At 38.0% G+C, this 17,664-nt stretch overlaps 1 long non-coding RNA gene across 1 annotated transcript in view; it reads right to left on the reverse strand.

Annotated features, from left to right (window-relative positions):
• The window catches only part of LOC135418446 (uncharacterized), a 104,706-nt gene extending 97,401 nt beyond the window's left edge, over window positions 1–7,305 (reverse strand). Inside the window, exon 1 of the long non-coding RNA XR_010432444.1 lies at window positions 7,231–7,305. This is a non-coding gene — a long non-coding RNA (uncharacterized LOC135418446). The remainder of the gene's footprint in view (window positions 1–7,230) is intronic.
• Between the last annotated feature and the right edge of the window lie 10,359 nt (window positions 7,306–17,664).

Raw genomic sequence — 17,664 nt, forward strand, 5'->3', positions numbered from 1 at the left:
CTATGGCCTTTCCTTCTCCTTGCACTTCTACAAAGAGATGTCCTGCCCTGCCCGTGCCTCCAGACCCTCTTCATGCACTGATGGGAAGTGTCACTGCCTCTCACAAACAACCCCACCTATCCAGACAACAGGGTTTGCAGAGTGTTTTTGGAATTCCTGTAACCTTTGGCCGATTTATATTTTCATGTTGTTTAGGAAGAGACAGCTAAAGCTGTTCAGAGGGACAAAAAATACCACAAAATCAAATCAGAAAGTCAAAACAGGTAGCATTTTAAAAGACTAATTTTGGAAAGATGCATCATACACACAGCATCCACAAACACTGCTTTTACTTGAAACATTTCAAGTTAATTTGCACTGAATTCTAATCAACATTACCAAATGTTTATGATCCAGAATGTTCTGTGATTGAGCAAGGGTGTTTTCCTTTTCTTCTTTTCCTCCTGATGGACATTGCCATGAGAACTACAGCAAAATGCATTCCTCCTACTCTGGTAATAAGGTATATATTCGATTTTAAATTATAAAAGGCAATACTTTTTTTGGTGTTGTTACTTTTAGTAACACAAATCAGGCCAGCTGGAGATGTTATCTCTACCCTGGAGAGTCTTGTGCAATGTTTTAAATTGTAAAGGGAAATGAATGATTCTAGCTTTTATGACAACACAATTCACAGTGACTTCTCCTGGTATTATTTTTCTGGGAATTGCTGCACACTGCAGACTCACATAAACTTCTATGAGCACCTTGAGAGAAATATGCATTTAAAAGTTTATTTAGGCAAGGTAAAAGATTACACTGAGAAGAATACATTAGCATACACTAAGCAGAATAGAGCCAGATCTCCACTCTGGCTTCATTTTCCTCATGCATAAGTGGACAACTTATTTTAAAATTCCTACTTCCAATTGGATGCAAAGTTCTAATCTTCACATTCCAGTCAAGCCCAACAGACAGAAACACAAATTCTTTTGTGAGAACAACTGAAAACAGTTCTTCCCAGGCATCGTGAGTGACAACCTGCGTGACATAACTGTAACTGGGTTTTATTAAAAGTTTCCAAAAGTAATTTAACAATATTGATAACGAAAAAATAATTTCTCAAGCCAAAATAGGAGTAAGAATCACAAGGGTTTCTGTGGATTTATTATACATTAGTTCAGTTTAGATTCTGGGATAGATGGCACAAATGGAACACAAGCAGAGAAGGTTGATAAGCCTGAAGGAATAACACTGACATTTTGCAGAATTCTTGTGTCTTACAGGCAAATTTTTCATTCTAAATATCCTCTGTAACACCAGGCTGCCCACCTTCCATTTGACATGAAAGTGCACCTCTCTCCTAAACAACTGTTTGCAGACAATAGCAATTATAGTGATTTCTAAATCCGTGAGGATTTCATCAAATTGCCGCACACCCCAAATTCCAATGAAAAAACAGGTTTGAAAGGAAAATGGCCAAGTTCCCTTTCCACAAATAAGCTTCACAAATAGATCTGTGGATACTATAAGAGAGGGAGGAGAAGAACAATTTGGAAACAGCACTCAGTAGTAACTGGTGGCTGAACACAGAAATATACCCTGTCATGTCCTCATATTCTAAGTTCTTGCTAGAACACGTATTCCATAAAATCCAAGAGATTTGACCCGAGCTAACTATCTCAATTCACTTTCAGCCCACATTCCATCCATAAAAAGACCATAACTAAAGTTCAAATAAGGATTCTGACAACGTTTAACGTCCAAAGATCGATTTGAATAAACATCCTTAAATGAAATTTAAAGTCAGTCATGTCTCAAAATAGAAATTATATAAAATGCCCTTTTTCTATCTCTTTGTTTCACTTCCCTACTTGTATTCTTCAAACATTCAAAATAATATTAACCTTAGGGACAGACAGTTAAGATAACTCTATCTTCTGGCACAGCTGGCAAGAAGCAATGCACAAAAAGAATGGACTAAGAGTTTGTTCTGCAGTAGGAATTGGTATTTTGATATTAAGTGTATCTGAAGAAATTACAGCAATAAATTTTCTTCACTCAGGAGAAATATCAACCTCGTAGTTCTGTAGTTCCTCAGGAAACTGCCAGAAAAGAAATTTGTTTCTCTGGGGAATATGGAAAGAAGTGGACTTGTGTACCAGAGACACTTGAATTTATCCCTGTATCTGTCTTGAATGTTATATATTTAAATATAAGATTTGTAGATAACAGTAGTCAGCCTTCTCCCTAGTGTGTTGCCATCTCCACAGAAACATACAGAGCTACTCCCTTAAAAGAGAAACAAACTGATTTGACTGAAAATGAGGATTTTGGTTTTCTCACAAAATTGCAAAGATTCCTCAGAAAAACAGATAAAAATATTTCCAGTTCGCTGATTTTATTACCCAGTCCAGTTTTAGGCAAAGTGTGTTTTCATGCACTCCATCCTGAAGTGATAAGTAATCATTCCATCTTTTCCTTTGAATGGAGTTCAGAATAAGCAATTTTAAAGAGTTCTTATGTATAAACATTTGCACAAATAAAACTGACAATGGAAAACCAGTAGGAGCAAAGGAGCATGGGACACAATGTGGTTGGTCTGCTTTGTCACTCTCCTAAAAGAGGGGAGAAAAGCTGTATATTGCTTATAGTTTATATATATATAGTTTTATATATAGACAAAGAGTAGAGGTTAAAATACCATTTAAAAAGTAATTTTTCACCTATGAGACAGAGAAAGAGGAGTTATATTTGGTTGGTTGTGTTGCCTTTTGTGTGGTCAGGGTTTTTCATATATGACAGAGATTTTAATAAGCTTTACTTAATTGCTTCCGAAGGGTTCTTGCTGGAACCAATCCCTGCTCTTTAAGAACGTAACAGGCATATGATTTTTTGTAAATATAAAACAATTTATTCCCAACGTGTTCTAAAGCTGCATTCTTCTGAGACACTGGAATATGAAGAAGACTGGTAGAAATTAGCATAGGAGAGCAGTCCATAGGAAAGGAGTCTGTGTGGGAGCTGTGCAAGTGAGCAGACAGCTCAAAGTTTTGATAGGACAACAGAGATGACACGCAAAAATAACGTAAGAAAAAGACCCTTGATGGCAGAAAGAGAATGGTGCAAATCTCCAAACTCAGCAAGAAGCTTGGAAACAGTGACCTGTCATTGCCCTATTCTGTCCCTCTGCACTTCAATTCCTTAGTTTATTCTGGTCTGACAATTGCAGCTTCAGTCTTCTCGAAGCAATCAACAAGTCTATTGCTCAGAAAGAACATCAAACTGATTGTTAGAGCTAAATGGTGGTTTGTCAGGTTGCCAGAATGATTCTTTAGAGGAAATACATTATTACAATTTTAGCAAGTCCATTAATGTTTCAAGTAGCACAGGCATTCATTGTCCCGTGTCAGCGTTAGGGGTGCACACCTACTCCTGGGATGAGGGATTAACTACTGCTGTAACTATCCTGCTTCACTTCCTTGGGCTTCCAAACATCCTCCCACAGGCACACATAAACTCTGCTAATTCTTCCCTGTTATGCCGTCAAATGCCAAAGCCTCAATTAAGATCAGAGCCCCAGTGATCAAGACCCAATCCTTGCCTCAGAGAGGTTAAATAGCCAAGACTGGCAAATGGTAGGAGAAATAATGGGGGAAGCTGGAGATAAAGTTGCTTGCCCAGGGTCACAGAGTAGGCCAGGAACAGAATCCCTATCTCCTCTTCCCTTCTGAACAGGTCACCTTTTTCCTCACCTTTGGCTGAACTTTCTTCTTTCTTTCTTCTCAGATATGAATAATTCATTCTCCAGCTCTTAGGTCAAGATTTCTGTTCACATATGATAACATTAAGCAGATAAGAAGTTTTGTGCTACCATATTAAAAATACTAAAAAGCATGGTAAAATCAAAACTTTTCAGCTAAGAACATTGCTGCTGGTTTCTTTATCCATATGCATTTAGAATTGTTTCTTTTTACTGATACTGGTGTAATTAATTCTCTCTCTGCCTGCCCATGGCAAGGATTTAATTTCTGCAATTCATAGCTTGGAACATGAAGAAATTCTGCATTCAGATTAGCTGCAGCACTTCCTTTGCCCCCTAAGTATTTTGAGTTTGTAGAGATTATTCAAATGTGATAACAAAATTCAGTGAAGGCAAACTGTGAATTCTGCTGCTAATAAGAATTCATCACTTTTACATGCAAGACTGGACCACCCATCCAAATGACTTAGAGCCCAAAAGAAATTCTAACCAGTGACTCGCTCTAGATAAACAAAATTGTTGTCTTGTCATTAACTAGACTAAGTTACTGCATTGAATAAAATTCACCAATTTGATGTCTGGAAGTGCTAGATAGAGCTCCTAACTGTGTTAATAAACTGACATTTTTAAAATGGAGGTTGTCCATTGCTCAATTACCCTAAATCAGTTTGTCAAAGAGAGTGTCCTTTAGCTACCTTCTGTTAATTACAGTATAAAATACAAAGTAGTTGTAAATAACATGTCCCAACAATCAGCCTCCAGTGAAAACTGCAGAATATTGGGATTCCTTTGGCTAAATGTCATGACTCTTTGCACAGAGGTTGGTGTGAGTGCAGGTCACATATAACCACTCTCCAACACTCGTGCAAATTACATCACCTAACTTTAGATCCTGGAATACAGCACACCAAGTAGTTCTTAATAGTGTACTTTATACAATAAAATTTCAATTTTAGCATAAGGTTGCAGCCCCATGAAGGACAAACAGGAGCATTGCTATAGCAACTGTATGAAACCGCTCTAAGTGAGCTGGATGGGAGTGAGAATGATGCATGAGGCACCTCCCAGGAAGAATCCTGGCTGCTGATGGCTGGTTTCAATGCACCAGCTCCAAGGCTGCTCAGTACCCTCTGGATTACAGGTGATAAAAGAGGAGACAAACTCCAGACAAAACAGGAGGCTGTCCCTCGGTCAGTACGGCAGGTGGGGTGACACAGCTCTGTTAGGGTGCAGTTCAGTGCTGTGACAAGTCAGGGGATAAGTTCCTGGGATCCAAAAAAAGGGCAGGTTTCCCCAAATAAAGCATAATTCTCATTCACAAACAGTTTTGCTTATAACAAATCCTATGTCAAAAAGAGAAGAGAAACACAGAAACAATGAAGCCACAAACCCAAAGAAACTGAACAGTGAGCTGAACAGTGACTTTACTGAGTAACATGTTATAAATCGCCATGAGTATGAGTGCAGGGTTGGACACAATGACTTCTGGAGATACTTTAGAGTCTACATCATTCCCTGGTTCTGTATAAGCTGCATGTTTGGCCTCACATCCAGAGCTTGCCTTGCCCTTAATTCAGGCCCACATACTACTTCCCTTGAAGAGAAAACGAATGGAAAAGGGTTTTGAAGGCAGAAAACTCCCACTATTTGCTCATGCTTAAATGAATTGAATTTTCAAATAGGAAGCAGAGAGAGAATATGATTGATTTTTAAAAAATCTATTTCTAGAAAAGCTCCTGTCATTTTTTTCTAAAAAGAATTTCAGAAAGTGGTAGTGGCTGTTTCAGTTCCAAGCAAAGAAACGCTTGAGACCTCAGGATTAGAAATGCTAAAGAGAGGGTGCTCCTACAGAGAAGAGAGCAGACAGAAGGTATGTGGTTAACTTACTCACTGTTCACACACACCGACATAGAACTTAAAAGAATAAATAATCCATGCAGCCTTAATTACATTACATATCCTTAATCTAAAAGCCTCACGTTTTCTGCAATTTTCATTGAATTCAAAACATAAATGCTTCATTTTTGCAATAATTTTCCCTGCTGCATTGTCTTTTGAAATCCAATAGCAGTGTGAGCAGACAGTACTACTAATTATTCTGTAGTCATTAGAAGACAGGTTGAAAGATGGACTAGCAATAAAATCAAAACACAGAACCATATTACTATAATAACTATTTGAGCTAATACTATATATAATTGAACTTCTCTTGCCAGTTTAAGCTGATAGAATCCTGAGTGCCTTATGTTAACATTATAAAACTAGAAACATCAGGAATTAGATAATAAAGAATAGGTGCTAAATATGACATTTAACCTCGGGGCAGAAAAAAGGTCGTGCCAAAATCTTCCCACAGGTAGAAACTGTGTGTTAAGCACTGAACTGCAACTTGGCCCTCACCATTTTCAGCACAGTGCTGCCATAGGGGCATGGGAGGATGAGCAGCAACCCTTTGCTGTGAGCTGTTCCTTACCTTCAAGTGAAGTTTAACAAAAGTGATCTAAGCCAAACAAACTCTTGCCAGCTGGAGAGGAAGGAGGAGAGATCTCAGAATGTCCCCTACTACTATCGGACATCGGCCTGAGTGGCCAAAGTTACAATCAACACTTCTGGCAAATTAATTACTTTGCAACACACAGGAGTGAAGAGAAACAACCATTACACACAGGAAGGACTATGTGAGTATGAGTATTTATTAAATCTCCCAATGAAAGCTGTGAGTTCACATCACTTTCCTGGCAAAGTACTATTCAGGTAGCTGAAAGGAACAGGACTCGCCTCCCATTTCAATTGACACAAAAGCATGGTGGCACTGTGCCTTTACATTCCTTAAAAATGTTAGAAGGAAACCAATGTTAAGTGGTTCAAAAACTGACCTAGGAACCTCCAAAACACACTTTTTCCTGAAAGCACTTTAAGGAGCATCCAGACTCTCTTTCCACTAATTTCATTTATGCCAGCCAAGAAGACTCAAACGTTTTACTGGCTGAAGCACCTTCAAAATCTGGCCACTGCTTTACACAGTAAAGTTACTCTTAAGTATGATTCTCTAACTGATTTTTGATCCAAGTATTGCTTACACTCAAAAATTCACTACAGTTTTAACACACTGATTAATTTAAAGAGGCATATCAGAGACATACGTAAAACAATTTCTTACCTGTTTTTGAGTAGGTAAATGAAAAGCACATAAAGAGACATTTTTGGAGTTTGGGTGAGGTTGCAGCGGGACATGAGGATGGACACAACACAAATTTTGGATAACCAGAAGCTATTTGCAAATTTCTAGTTTCATTTATTCCATATTATAGATGAGGATAAATATCAAGGAATGCAGTTTATGTTTTACACCTACTGTCACAGAACTTGGAAAAACTGATAAACTTTTCTCAGTTTAGTACTACCATAAGGAAACCACATACAAGTTTTTGTCTAAACAAACATTTTGCATCTAGAGTAACAAAATAGAAGGAAGACACAGCTCTTACCTCATTCTTAAGTGCCAGAAGGCCCAACGGTGGCCTGCAACTTCTGCAAACAACTTTCCACTACCTATAAAACCACAAAAATATTTACTATTCACAAAAAAAAGTCACATTCACACCCATCACCAGTCTGAATCGCACTTAATACTAAGCACTCCATTCCAAGTGTGATAGCATCAGTACCTTTAACCCCCAGCCCCAAAATCTGAACTAGTTTGAAAACAGACTGAAACTGGTTTATTTCCAGAAACTTCAACTTTATTATTTCTCCACTCTATGAAATAGTTCACATGAATAAACTACAATTTAGTTATATCTTCATAAACAAAGAATTAATTTATGGTAATATAATTAATTCCAACCAGGATATATTTTCAGGAAAAGCATCTCAACTAACTTGATGAGATAAACAGTTGATATTAAAAAGAAAATTGCTTGATGTAGTTAGAATTTTATGTGGATAAATTAGACCTAGTCCTTTCTGAAATGTTGACTGAGAACCTAAAGTGAAACAAAGTCAATACATGTCACGTGCTAATCAAATTACAAGCTGATTAAGTGACAAATATCAGCTGAAAGTCGAAGCAGAAAATCATCATCAGGCGAGCAGGGTTTTTAATGGGTTCCTGGAGACTCTACAGGCTTTTGATAATTCACTTTTTACAATTAGCCACCTGATGGGAAAAAATAACTGTAAAATCTGGAGATGAGACTGAGGAAAAAGTAAGCAAGAAGCAGGGTATGTAATGGATGCACAACGAAAAACACCAGTGGAATCCAGAGCAACAGGCACTTTAACACTATTAAATGTAAACATAGGCAAACATTTTGGCACACAATGCTGGGAGAAGGAACCATTCTGAATTACTGTGTCACAGGATACCAGTAGGAACTCCAAAGTGTTTCACTTGTTTACTGTATTTTGTCCTCTGACAGAATGAACTTCAGTTCTTCAATGTTTTTAATTTTAAAAGGCTACTACATGTGTGTGAGAGGGCTCATCTAAATGTACATACCTGTATATACAGTAGGATGTTCTTCCTTGGGGTAAGAAATATGGGGAAAGCCTACTATTTACACAAAAAGATTAACATGTTGCCATAGAGATTTGATTCGTTTTTTTTTTTTATGGATCCAAGTTCCTTCTTAGGGTGAGGAATTAAATTAAACACTCCTGTGTCATGACACTCCAATCAGTGTGCTAGAATGAGTGACAACCAGTAATTCCTTCTCTCCAACATGTTCCTGAGGACTAGGAGATTAAGTTACAAAAAGATACAACCCCAAACATGCTGAAGATGACTAAAACTCCCCATAAATCAAAATTCTGTTTCTTAATTCTCAATATATTACTGTAATTTCAAAATAATTCATCTCTCTTACTATTAAACTTGTCTTTAAAATATCTAGTTTGAAGAGGGCCATGGCCAGCATTTTAAGCATCTCCAAAACAACCTTTTGCAAAACCGACTAACAAAGAGCAAGCAAAACCACAGCCTATGGGATACCTTGAGACCAGGTGCCAGCAGCATGATTACAGTGAATCAGAAATGATGTGCATGCACACTGATTTCTCTCATCAGGTTCAGAAACACTGCAGGCAACCTCTTCTTCACATACTTTGTTTTCAGCATCATATCCTTGTTTATAAATTCCAGCAGTACCACAATAGATACAATGGAAATTACTTGCTAGCAAACAAAGTACAAGATTTGTAGAACTAAAAATTAGTTTTCCTTGCAATAGTCAAAAGTTTGGCTTAAAAGCTTCTGTGAAAGGTAACAATTGTCCTTTCTTCAGATAGGACTGTTTCATAAATAATAAATCATATCATCATATTCACTGGCACAGGTTGCCAAGAAACTGTGGATGCCCCATCCCTGGAAGTGTTCCAAGATTGGGTTAGATGGGCATCTGAGCAACCTGCTCTAGTGGAAGGCGTCCCTGCTCATGGCAGTGAGGTGGGAACTAGATGATCATAGAGATCCCTTCCAGCCCAAACCATTCTATGGTCATATTAGCTTAAGAACACAACTAACTATTTTCTTCAAAAGCACAGTTCTCAGAAATCAGTTTATTCAGCTGCACAGGTTAAAGAAACGAAGGGGGCTGGGGGTGGGGGGGCATCTCTCAGAAGTTAACCAGAGGTATAGTTCAGTTTCAGAACTGGAACGTGGTACCCTTTCATGTTGGATACAACCCAGCACCCCTTGCTAATTGCTGTCAAAAAAGCGAACTCTCATTCTCACCCTCTGCCCTCAACCACTTGTTCACAGTCCTCTCCCTACCCTGGGCCTCCTGCCCATGCTGATCTGAGGAAAAAAGCAAATCCAAATAGCAAAGCAATCCCCATCATCTTTCTATTAAAGGACGCAATCCAGAAATATTTCTCAAGTTATTTAGGGACCCAGAGAGCCATATATATGTTTCCAAACCCAGCCCTTGTTTGTTAAAAATCTGCAATGTTCAAATGAATGACAGGATTCAAACTTGACATTAAATGGCACATATGCCTCAGATATGACTATAGCCATTAGTGTTCGTATCTAATATTCCAGCATCTCCTGTGGTAAATTATTTCCTGTAACTGAGAAGTAATTATCACAAAGTTATTGGGTTATCAGACTTCTAATGATCCTATAATTCCTTTCATTATACAATTGATTTGTCACAAATGCTCATATTACAAATATTATTGACCTCCTGCCACTCCTATAACATAATTAAAGCTGCAGATCAGCTTAACACATTGCCCTCCTGTGCTGCTGAAGACACATCACAGAAGCCACAAAGTACCTGCAGAGTCACTTCTTGGCTCAGCAGCAGCGTGAGACTCAGGGCAGATGTTATTTTGCCATCTATTCTCTGAATTCTTACTTTCTCCATACTTTACCTTAGTGTTTCATACCTTAACTCTGTTTCTTTATTTAGCCACACTTCATTTACCCCCACTGCATCATATTTTTCTCCATGTACAAAACTTACTTCCTACTCTGCAGTTTTCCTTCGGACGCTTGCTACGCTTGTGCCAAAACCAAATTAGTTTCTGCTTTCCTTTGCCTGCTATTTTTCTTTTTGATAAAGTAACAGCCCAAATAATTCACTTTCTTTTTTTTTTTTCTGAGTGTTCGACTTCTGCCTTTTAGCACAATTATTTTGCCCATTCATTTCTCTCTGGAGATTTTGCTGAATCTATCTGAAAGTTCAGATGAAGGAAGTGCAAGTACCACATCAGTCTTGTTTTAGCAGCACCCCCATCCCAGCCTATTAAGTTTGGTAGATTTAGTGGGGCATTCTTACCTTCCACAAGCTGCTGTTCTGAAACAACAGGACAGCTTTGTGAGTAACCTTTTGAAAATGAGAGCCCTAAAATCTAATATTGTTAATACATTTATTCAAGGTTGCTACTTTCATATAAACCTAACATACAAACCCATCTTCTCCTTGTTTTTCTTGTCTGACAACTGAAGTTTAACTGACCGAGGATAAAGTCCCTGCAAGCCACGGGGAGTTAATATAATTTACACACTGACTCCTGAAAGTCTGTGAGGTCATTAAACTATCCATCTGCCTACATGTCTTTTCCTGCATCTCAGAGATGTCCACACTTTAAAAGCCATAGAGGATTACAAATGCAGAATGAGAGAGGAAAAAAATCATGTTTAAAATTATTCTATCCTCTAGAACCAACCCAATATGATTAAGAATTAGGGGACTAGGGAAACATAGTACTATAAAAAAAACAGATGTCCATAATAGTAGAAATCCTACAGTGTGAGAGTTAAAGTATATCTTTTAGGTTGTAAAAAAGGAAGATAATACCAAGAACAAATAACCAAAAACAAATAAAAAATATCTAAAATACACAAACCACTAAAAACCCTAGAGGTAAATTTTGGTCAAAAAAAGTTAAAAATAACAAATATTTTAGGGCTTTGGTCATTTCTGGCATTTAAGTTACTGCATTACTAAATGAAAAGGAAGGAAAAAAAACCCCAAAATTTCCGTAACAAATATATGAACCACTGTTGTCTGAAGTGAGAGACAAATATCCAGTAAGTCTCTAAAATATCTCTATTTTTAGGCATAACTCTTGCCTGTGTAGGAATCTGAAAGGCCATGTCAGGAGCAGACTACATCTGATTCCAGGAGCAGAATAACAGCACCAGACTTGCACTGAAGTTACACCAGTGCTGATCAGGGCCAACTTCACTGAAGTCAAGGAAAAGAGAACAAATCTGGCCCATCGCTCAGTAACCACATGCCCATTTTCTCATAGGCAATAAGAACATTAAGCAGTAAACATGCAGAGGAATTTTAAAAGGCAAATTTCAGAATCCATACTGTAATTCTCTAATGCCCTTCACATTATGTCACCTTTTAGCTGTTTCCAAGGCTCTCCATAAATTACCAATATTATACTCCAAGAACATCTGGCCAGCTGTGTGATGGTTTACATCAGCAGAGGAGGTCTGCAAACAGGTGGGAAACAGCTGCCTCATTTATCCTGCACACCACTCATTTAGATCACAAAAGTGACAGAAACAATAGGAGAAACACTCTTGTGAAGCAAGAGTTACAATCTCTACCTTAAAACTCAACTTTATTAGTAAGGACAATTGCATATCCCAAAATATCGTTAATCTGCTTATGAGAACCACCAATGCCTGAATATATATGGTAGCACTATGGACTTGAGAAGAATAGGAAGCATCTTATCTAGCTCAAGGATTTAGCAGAATACCCTCAAAAGAGACCTAAGTGCCAGGCAACCTCAGCCATGGAATTCAGAACAAACAACACAGAAGATCCGGAGGTAGAGAGGCAAAGCTCTCACATAAAAAATAAAGCTTATGCCACATAAATATTTCTAACTGCTACTGTGCTACCAGTTGCTTAGCAATGTCCTCTGCTCCAACAAAAAATTGTCTTTTGTTCACAAGTTCTCTTCCCAAAGATGTTGATAGCTGTACTCGGGCTTTGAAGTCACTTGGCAGGACAGCTGAGCTAATCTAAGAGCTCTTTGCACACCACTGTCTGTCCTGCTGCTTGTCTCTCTCCAAATTGCTCCATGCCTGGCTCTGTAGTCCTGTCTCTCTCCATGCCCTCCCTCCAGCAGCTGGATTGATTGCACCACATCCAGCTCCAGCCCCGTGACACAGCACCGAACTGCTCCCGCTTTGCACTTGTGTGGGTTGTGCAGCTCAGTGAAAAGCAGCAATTCCCGGAGGGGTCAGATGAACAGGGCTGGAGCCACACGCAGGCACAAGTGGAAGGAGTGGAATTGCATCTTTCAGTTGCCACAAGCTGTTCCATCATTTTAGACCATCTCCCCCAGCTTCAACCATAAGCAAGTGTGACTGGAGATTTGATTCGACTTGCTATTTACAGACAAAAAAAAATGTTTGCTTGTTACGATGGTGGAGGAGAAAGACAGCACTGCCACACTACCAAAGTGTAAGAGCTCTCCACAGGAATTTCACTCTTCAGAAGAATATTGTCTCTTCTTAGAGAATATTCTCTCTTCTCACTCAGCTGGAGTGATCTTTAGCTGGCTGATGATGCTCCATGCAGGGAGATGGAAGAGTTCAGACAGAGCCAAAGAAACCCATCAAGCAGGGTTTTTTGCCAGCTTAGAGGCAGACTTCTAACAAAAGAATTTTCTTTTCACGTGCTTCCTGGCATATCAGTGTTCTGCCCATGACTGCACAAATAAATTTAAATCCTATTTCTGAGGCATTAAATTTCTCTCTAGTGTGCTCCATTTAGAAGCAGTTTAGAGAATATAGGGCTAATATAAGACACACAAACAAAGTTTCAACAGCAGGACCAAAATTAGAGACAGTTTAAAAATATCCAGAGAAAGTTTCTTTCAGAGGATTCATCATTCATATAGCAAGGCATGGTCTAATGGTGAAATATCCATGTGTGGGTTTTTCTAAAATGCAAAGCACAATACTTAAAGTTATTCATTTATTTCTCCTTCCTAGAATCCTGAAATAGCATTTCTACCTTTGAAACTCAACTGAGCAAATACAAAGACACATCTATTTTACTCTATCACAATCACAGGAATTTCTTTCCCCTAGAACCCCATCAAAATAACAGAAACAGTTGCATTTGGTGTAACAGTAATTCTGCATTATACATGCCATGATTTTAAACTAGTTACCATTAGAGATACTTTCCTCTGTTTTAATCAGTTATCTGCTAGTAAAAAAAAAAAAAAAAAAAAACAATTATCTTTCTAAATAATCATTCTACTTTAAAAAAATAAAGAGACAAAAAATTAGATGATTATTGCTGTTATTTTCTTGCTATTCTGAGTCAAATAATGACTTTTGGGAATATAGTTCTTTATTTTGTGGCAAATGAAGCAATTAACTTTCACCAGCACAACTATTTCTTAGTTAGATGATCACAGCAGTCCTGGAAGTTTTTCACACCACATTCACATACATGTAACCCCTTTCCCTTTCCACACATAATCTAATGACAGCTACAAAATCCTATGGATACTGTAGGTCCATCTTTTCAAAGAGGATATATAGAGAAACTGACAGAGGATTATTGATTTTTATCAGATATAATTAATCACTCTGTCAAGTACAATTCCTTATTCCTGTGCTAAATTCAGGCTCAATTGGCAATAACCACTCTTGACCAGACTCCCATCAAACTCTCCGGTACGTGTCACTGAGCCATCCATCACTCCATTACACATATAACGTAAAGATGTAGAAGAAAACTGGTGTTGGAATACATTCCTCATACAAAGCAATCCCCTAAAATACCTAAAGAACAATGCAGCAAACTACAATAATGACAGCAGAAATTGTAACCTACAGAGTTTATATGTCATTTCCGTCGACATCTTAAAACAGGTTCTGTCAAGCTCACCAGGGGATTACAATCATTACTAGTAGCCTAATGATACTATGTTGGAAGGTGTGAATGGTTGCCATCAAGGGAGCTCGGGATCCAAAGGCAATCTTAAGACTTCAACCAAGCCTGCAGCAGTGAATCTCTGAAAGCAGCACACAGGCTATTTGATGGAAGGACTGCCAGCCTCTCCAACACCAAGGCTGGCAGTGTTTCACAGGCGTTTGAACAGTGCCCCTAACTAGATGCTCTAACTTTGGGTCAGCCCTGAAGTGCTCAGGCACTGGGGGTTTTTGTAGGTCTAACCATGAAAATCAGTGCTACAAGGGTCACCAGCAGCCTCTTGCAGCGCTCACAACATTCTGGCAGAGTGGGCAAAATCTCTGAGGTTAAAACGCTAGATATTATTTCTGCTGCCCAATCTAGATAGTGCCTCTATTTCTGAAGTCCTGACATTTGAGGTTATTTAACTCAAAGTGGAAAAGTCTCCCCTTGATCACCAGGAAAGCATGACAGTACAGTAGTGCAGAATGAAAAGCCTTATTGGAGAGTTTCCTGACACAGCACAGAATCAGGCCTGTGCATTTAAAAGGCAAAATATGAAAGACAGGAAAAGTTACCACTGAGTCATTTAAACAATTTACCCAGCCCTTGAACCAGACAGAAACGGGAAAACTATTGAAAATCTAAACCTGAGTTTCTCTGTTAAAGCTCATAGGAACAAATCATACATGTACTTTGAACAACTACAATCAGCTCCAGGAAAAAAAGACTTCAAGGCACTCTCAGGGCTTTACACCCTTCGAAACCCTCAGAAAATTGCTAAAAGCAGATGCGTGTTTAGTTATACAGCATTTTGTATGTTGGTTTCTTGGTTTATATGAAAGTGAAAACATTTCACAGGACAGCAGATTTCGAAGACAACCTTCTACACTTTAAAGTAAGTTTAAAAGCACTGAAGTGCTGGTGAAACAACAGCAAGTTATTAGACCTGGATTTTACATGCTAGGTTTCAATTGGGCTGGAATTGATTTATGGGGAAACAAACAAAAAAAAAGATCTTATTAAAAAAAAGGAAAAAAAAATAAAAAGCTTTGCTAAAGACTGCTGTCAAATAGGTACTTCATCCTCCTCCCCCTCAGTGGGTTTGTCTTTCTGCAAGATCTGCTCTACAGGGTTTCCCCCAACCCTCACAATAATATGCATGAAAGACCCTCTCTAGTACCTCCCAAGCACCAGGGAAGAAACCCCCACACACCCAGCAAAAGGACAGGAGGAAATGAAAACTAGTTTCAGTAAAGTCATGCATTAGCTGACTATGATCTTGAAATATTTTGACTTTATTTCAAACATGGTGATAAAAAAAATAAAAAAAAAAAAAAAAAGAATTTTCTGCAGACAAGTTTGCTTTATAAGAAAAAGATCTCTTAATGGAACAATTTACTTTTGAAAAGATATTTCAAAAGTAATCTTTTCTCCCAGACTGTAATTTACAAACTATCAGGTTTGTTCATGGCATACAAAACCACTTGTGATGAATCATACCAAAGGCATATTGGCCAAATAAGGTTTTCCAGATCACTGCAGAGATGAAGGGATGAGCAGAGTTATCAACACACTATAGAAGACTTGACTTTCCAGTGGTTTTACTTCCCTGCATTTCCCTGTGCACGTTTCTTTTTCCCAGTGAGAAGGTGCCCCACAACTAATCATACCGAGCACTACCACAAAATCAAAGGAGCTTTCACTCAATTCAGGATTAAAAAACTGCTCAAGTCACTGCACAGAAACACACAGGTCTGTATTTCTACTGCATAGCACTGGCTTTGTCCAGACAAGTGCACCACTTTCAGATCACTAACTAGTAACTCAAGTATTTCTAAATTATTAGTTTGTGCTAATCAAAAGAAAAACCTTTTAACTTTTTTCCTCATAAAATAATTTGGTGTTGCCTATTACCGTCTTGAAAAATCTAAAATATCAAACCTAGATGAAGGGCATGAGAGCCCAGGGGCAGAAACACGTGGAACAGTCCCCCGAAATCTGTGGAACTCAGCTGTTGATGGAGACTCACAAGAGCCACAAATCTCATGGCTCTCAAAACACAATTTTTATTACTACATTAGAGCATTTTTAATGCTGCAGTTGCATGAAGGAGAAACAGCAACCTGCAAGGAAAAAACAATGCTACAGCTATCTCAGGAAAGAAAATAAAGCAGACCAGAGGAAATACATGCCTTCACATTGTGACATAATTACTGCCAAAGTAACTAACTCTTTATAATTTTTGTACTTTGTCTTTGAAGAATTTCCAAAAGCACAAACGGGAATCGCTCCAGCTCTAATTGCTCTTCAAAATATTTTTTTCTCATCAAATTTCATATTGTTGTGTATTTTAAAGCTTTAAAAGAAGTATACAGCTGTGATATTTTAGATAAAAAGGGATAAGTGACTATACCTGCCCCTAAATAACTTCTGCATTCTTACAAGTCCTTCTTTTGTTCTCCTCAATTTAGTAATTACTGTCACTGCAGGAGAAGGCTGTCATTTTTCTTCCTTCATGCTTCGAAATTAAATCCTGCATGTTTTATATTTAGCTCTTGTTTTCTTATTAATTAGCAAATTTGTAATGCTGACAGCCATGACACAGACATAGGACCTGTGCTTTGCAACTCCCTCTAACTGTTCTAGCAGAAAGAAAAGAAAAAAAAAATCACACCTCAGCTCTTTTTGGCCTTACAGTTCACTTGTCAAGATGCAAACTGTAGAATTTGGGGGTTTGATGGTACAGCATCATACAGTGAAGAGACTTTTGATGAACTGCCACTCCAGCTCACAAACGGGCACGTTAGTTTTGCCTCACAGTACACATATTGGAGTTCCTTTACAGCTTTACAATTTGTGTCATTCATATATGTCTAAAGGAAAACTCTGAAGTGAACACTCTACATGCATTAAAACCATAAGTATGAGCAATTAACTGAAAGACATAAATCTTCCACGACTGAAAAAAATGAGTAATGTGTCTTCTGACTAATGGACTGCAAATGCTATAAAAACCTCAGGCTTATGGAAGTGTTCTCCTCCCCAGCCCCTAGAGCTTTGCAGACAAATATCTAATTATTTGAAAGTACAATTTCAATACAAGAATAATCTCAGCAGATTGCTGTAAGTAGATATTGATGCATTCCTACAAAAACGTCTTCACTGGCTGTAGAATCCATTTACACTTTTTATGCTTTTTATGTATTTTTAAAAGTGCATTTTTTAAGTCTGCTATCAAAGACTACACATGCTCTAATATATAATTTTAAATTGCCAAAATTTAAACCAGTTAGAAATCACTCTGGAATTGGCACGAGGCCAGTAGAAGCTGTGGGGAGCTGGTTTAGACAAAACAAAACAATCATAAATCACATCTGAAAGTTTAATAAAATACTTCCATACTGAGCAGCATTTTAACTATTCTATTAAATAAGAGATAGTGCTTATAAAAACTATACTTAGTAATACCATTTAAAAAATCCAAACCCAAGCAATTAAAGAGGAGGAGGA

This window comes from Pseudopipra pipra, chromosome 8, assembly GCF_036250125.1.
Source record: "Pseudopipra pipra isolate bDixPip1 chromosome 8, bDixPip1.hap1, whole genome shotgun sequence".
Classification (NCBI taxonomy): domain Eukaryota; kingdom Metazoa; phylum Chordata; class Aves; order Passeriformes; family Pipridae; genus Pseudopipra; species Pseudopipra pipra.